The following is a 5,793-nucleotide window of genomic DNA, read 5'->3' as shown; positions in this document are numbered from 1 at the left end:
AATGCTTCCCCGAACGACCAAAAATCCTCACTAGACTAAGCCTAGTATCTGGGATGATCTCCTCCATACTACATCTCCTCAATCTCCCTCCAGGCATGATAGAGTAAATGATGTAATCTGTAGCCTCCTGGCCCAGGAGAGCAATGACCTACAGAGGTATGTCTATCCTCAAAAAAACTCCCAGGCCAACTAGTATGATAGCCTCCATGAAAGGTCCCAAAAAGGCACTCATGTGGAATAGCTGAATGTGAGATCCCCTAAGATGCTGAATGGATGCAGCTCTCCGATCCTCTAGAAGACTCTTAAAGGTCTTCCAAGCAAGAACTATGTATGCACATCTCTCCCATCTTGACCCCACTTCATATAACAAGATGCACCAGCCTCATCCCTGTCCACATAATAGGTTGTCAGTCAGCCTCATCCAAAGACCTAGGAAGCCTTTAATCGCAAAAAAATCTCATGCTTCTCCATGCTCTGACAATGGTTGCAAATAAGAGGGGAGATGGTTCCATGATATCAGCCTCTGTGAACAAAAATCGTGTGCTGGACATCCACTCTCTCCGGACCCTGGGAGTGTACATCCAAAAATCTGAGATAAGAAAAAATCCTTCCAAGGCTCAATGCCTCGTAGGAAACCTCTGACCACAAGTTTGCAGAGCAACACCCTGCACACACACTAAACATGCGAATCGATAATATTCAAGCCCTCTCTCGTTTGGGCTGAATAACTATGAGCGAAGATACCCTGGCACGAGTGTCTGAGGTGCCATCCAAACCCGATTAGAGAAAATTGCAGATCAATCTCTGCAATTGGCCAATGCACGCAAGCACGAGAGAAGCACCAACAAGAGGCAATAAACCAAGCTGAGGCAAGCAATACCTGATTGGCCCCACTAAAGCTCTAGAAGCTAAATCTAATCTCCCGGAGCTCTAATGGAGGAGCTTCTTTTGGATACTCATAAGTACCGGAGCAAACTACTGTGCTAATTGCTCGCTTTAGCCCATTCGATGGCCTCCCAAAATGAGAAAATGTTATTAAAGATGCTCCTTCCATGTAAGAATCCATTTTGAGTATCATAAATGACATCTTGCAAAATTGGCTAGAATCTAATGCTCACTGCCTTAGCAGCAAGAATCTTATATGTAGTCCCAAGTAAGGTGATAGGTCTCCACTGGCCAATCAATGTCTTATCCCCACTCTTAGGAATAAGATAAATAAGCCCCTCAGTGAGAGAAGAAGGCATAGAACCTGTGTCCCACATCTCTTGAAGAGCCGATGTGATCTCAGCCCCCCCAATCTCATCCCAAAAAGTAATGAAAAAAAAGGGGAGAGGCCATCCTCCTCTGGACACTTACCATGAGGTAAGGCATGAAGAGCATGACTGAACTCCTGCATAGAAAAAGGGGCATCCAGAGTGGCACACATCTCCTCAGTGATCAAATGTGGCAATGCATTCCAAACCTTCCTCTATGCCCTGTGTCTCAAGTCATAGTGTGGCTCAGCACTAATTAGCTATAGCGGTCGAAATCAGTGGCAATCTGTCTAACCATAAGAGGATCTGAGTGAAGAGTGCCTTCTTGTGAATCCTGAGTTGCTTGACACTATCTCTGGCATGAGATGGGCCGTGAGTAGCAAAGAAATGTTTGTTACATCTGCCACCCATCTGTGTCTAAAAGGATTCTTGGGCATGGAAATGGTACTCCGCGCGTTGCTCAAGAGAGTGATGTTCTACTGCCTAACAATACATAAAGAATCTGCAACCCATTGAGCATGAGGATGTTTCTCGTGCTCTTTCTCTGTAAGATAGCCAATCTATGTCTAATAGTCCTTTCTAAATCCAAGGCCTCTTGCCTCTTAGATAGGGCATATGTGTGATAAAAGTCACTAATATCATAGAGAGTAGAGGCCAGGATTTGAGAGGCCTGTGAGATAGCATGAGATCTCCAAATATCAAGCATACGACACGATAGCTCTGCATCTGAAAACAAATGATCAAGGATGCGTACATGGGGTGCTCATCCATGATGGCAATTCGGATCTCTAATACATAAAACCTGTAAAAAATATGGCAAACACCTCATTAGAAATGTTGTATGGGGCACATACCTTGCACATGCACTATCCACATAAAAACACACAAATGTCATAGATATATGGGCAAATGTGTTCAAAGGTTATTGTCCGGTCTCGCTGCCTCCTAGCATGGCCCCTCGATCTGGGACAATCCCTAGCAATGTGGCCCTGTTCACACGACAAATCAGGTCTGCTTGCAATCTCCATCCTCTGGCAGAAATGAGATCCGTCGTCAAGTCTCTGAAGCATAACATGATCGTTAGTGATCAATGGGTCAGGAACAAGCACAAGAACCCGGGGTACACCATCAAGAGTGGTGGTAACGACCGTGGAAGATGAGGCAAGAGAGCTCAAAAGAATTGGTACCTCTAGAACCTGGCCAAAGGATGCCCCTATGGAAGCTAAAAGCTTCCAATAGCATCGAGGAAGAGCATGGAATTGTAGTGAGACCGGGGTAAGGTGTTGATTCTCCACACTGGATCAAAGCCCACCTGGTACTGAAAGAAGAAAACCTTCCTAGGACGACCAAGAGGGAAGGGGCTGCCAGCCAAAACCTGAGAAGTAGCTTCTGAAGAATGAAAGTCCACCTGGAAGAAGCCTCGACCAAGCAAACGAGTATCTTGGAAGTGCACAATCAGCTCCGAAGGGAGAGCTACTAGAAGCCATTCATGGGCTTGTGAACGAGAGAGGTGGGAACCATAAACTCTCGCAACAAGGGTGGTCTGGACCTCAAGGTCAATGTCGTGCTGAAGAGAGGTGAGCTCATCTTGTGAAAAATTGATGATTCTCCCGGCCAGTGGGGGTGACGAAACATTGGTTGCGGCAAAAGAAGCCATAAAGCCAATCAAAAAAAGTGGGCGACCGACTTGAATCCAAATAAAATTGCTGCTAAAAAAGAGCCGGGTGGTGCAGAGGCGGGAACAGAAGGGTGGGAGCAACTGGGGCAGCAAGGGAAATAGGATAGGCGGGGACAACAGAGGGGTAGGCGGGGGCAGCAGTGGGGCAGGCGGACAAACAGAGGGGTAGGCGGGGGCAGCAGTGGGGCAGGCGGGGGCTGCAAAAAAGGGTAGGCGGGAGCAGTAGAAGGGCAGGCGGGGGCTGCAAAAGGGTAGGCGGGGGCAGTAGAAGGGCAGGTGGGGGCTGTAGATGGGCAGGCAAGGGCTGCAGACGAGGGCTGCAAAGGGGTAGTAGAAGGACAGGCGGGGGTTGCAGATTGGCAAGCTAGGGTAGCAGAGGGGCGTGTGGGGGGCTGCAAATGGACACGTTAGGGAAGTAGTAGGGACAGGCGGAGGCAGTAGTGGGTAGGCAAGGGCAGCAAAGGGGCAGGTGGGGCAGAAAAAGCAGCGCAAGCTCACCATCTCAGCACTCGTCACACCCGAGCAAATCAAAATCATTCAAATGCAATTTCAAGTGTCATCTCTAACTTTCCACTTTTAATGTCATTCTGCTTTTTATAGCACTCCTTTGCCATGTACCCTAGTTTGCCACAATAATAGTACTCTATGGTATTTGCACTCTGATTTCTTTGCCAAACACCTCGGCCTCTTTGGCTCCCCTTGCCTCTAGACTGGCCCTTGTTGGCCACCACCTTGGTGGCCGCGACCATGACCTCTACCTCTGCCTCTACCTGAATTAGAGTAGAAGGCCTATTCTGATGTGTTCTTGCTTTGTGAAGAAGAGTCCTCACCTAGAGACTTTTCTTCTATGATCAGCATAGAAGGAAAGTTGGAAATATTCTCCTTGAGTGACTGCAATGGAGATCTTGAATGGCTTGTACTCTTTGCCAAGCCCATTCAAACAAACACTCACCAAATCATCATCTTCCACCGATACATTCATGGACCCAAGGCAGCACTGATAGACATGCTTTTCTTTTCCACTATATGCAACTCTTGTTTTCGCTGCAGTTTCCTTGCCTTTGTATTAGTTTGAAACATATGCACCAAGTTCTACCATGTAATTGCTGGAGTGTTGGCATCCTGTACGTGTCCTATCATATGCAACTCTTGTTTTCGTTGCAGTTTCCTTGCCTTTGTATTAGTTTGAAACATATGCACCAAGTTCTACCATGCAATTGCTGGAGTGTTGGCATCCTGTACGTGTCCTATCATTGTGTCTATGACACTAATCGAAAGTCAATACATGACTTTCCTTGCACCCTGATTCCTGCCATCATTGAATGCATTTATATCCACTGGAGTGGCAGTCAACTCTGGAGACTCCTCGTCGTTATCTCCTTGGACAGAGTCCCAAAATCCTTTATCCATTAGGAAATTGGTCATTCTGAACTTCTAGGAATGGTAGTTTCTCTTGTCCATCTTCTCACTAACAATCTGATTGAGTCTGTCAAACATATTAGCCTGTAACAATCAGAAAAATACAAACAAATAATTTCTATATGCAACCTATAACACAGCAGTATGTTCTGTGAACTGCTTGCAGCGGTACTTCAACACAACTTGTATGTCACCAAATCTAACCAAAGTACATGTACATCACCCAATATCAACAATAATTGCACAAACATTGTCTGCAGTCCCAAAATGCATTGCTACACTACAGTAACCAGATTTCGACCAGAGACAATTCTCTACCAAAACTTCTCGAAAATACCTTGCAGTGATAGAACGTAGCCGGAAACGCACCCAAAATGCGAATCTGCCTGCAAAACTTAAGTACAAAGAACTGTGTGTGCAAAACATCAGTACAAAGTACGACGTACCACACAAGAACCTCCAAGCTTGCGAAGACAACTCCTCAATTGGAGATGTGTAGCTCCCGAAACTATGCCATAACTCTAGTACTTCAAAGTGGCTCACATAGCCTCTCATCCACTGGCAACATATCAACCATAATCTCACCAACCATGCTAGTGGCATAAGTACGGAAGCTATCACCGAGGCGGGTCATCAATGTCCATCCCGTAACACTAGTTGAGCTTGATACCTCAACAGAACATACAACCCTATGGTCATAATTTTTCAATTAACACATAAGTTTAAGAGAAAGTCTCTAAAAATTCTGCTCTTAGAGTTGCATAATGGAAATTTTCGTAGTTGTTTTACCATCTCTTGGTTTTAGAAAGTCTTAACTTATGATTGCATAGGTGAAGTAAAAATAAATTAAATAAAATAAATAGACTACTTAAAACCCTCGCATAAAAATTATGCTTGAGGCTTTGGGAGTCTTAATTTTGGCTTCATGAGTTTTTTTTTAAAAGAGCTTTAATACATACAAGGCTTTTAAGCCTTATAACTTTAGTAGTTAGGCTTTATAACTGAGAATAGCTATACTATTAGCTATTAGCTATTTATAGCTATTACATATATAGCTTAAATAATTATAGCTTGCTTTGGCAAGAATAAAACGTGGGTGGCAACACAAAACGAAGATAAAAATAGAGAAAACAAAAGGCCAAATGGTAGAAGGGAAACATAAGGATTTGAGCTTGTAGAAATATGAACCTTTTTTAAAAAAAGCTTATGTATAAGGGTCCCTAATGTTTTTTTTAATATTGATTAATTAGTATTGGTTTGTGAACATAGGAGAAAAGTTGAGCTTGTAGAAATATGAACCTTTTAAAAAAAAAGCTTATGTATAAGGGTCCCTAATGTTTTTTTTAATATTGATTAATTAGTATTGGTTTGTGAACATAGGAGAAAAGTTTTTTTGAAGGTATACGTGGCAGCATAATTTGAGAGATTGGATATTGTTTTGAA

This window comes from Cibotium barometz, chromosome 25 (genome assembly GCF_041138505.1).
Source record: "Cibotium barometz isolate CiBa-2024 chromosome 25, ASM4113850v1, whole genome shotgun sequence".
Lineage (NCBI taxonomy): Eukaryota > Viridiplantae > Streptophyta > Polypodiopsida > Cyatheales > Cibotiaceae > Cibotium > Cibotium barometz.
Note: the sequence above shows the minus strand (reverse complement) of the source record.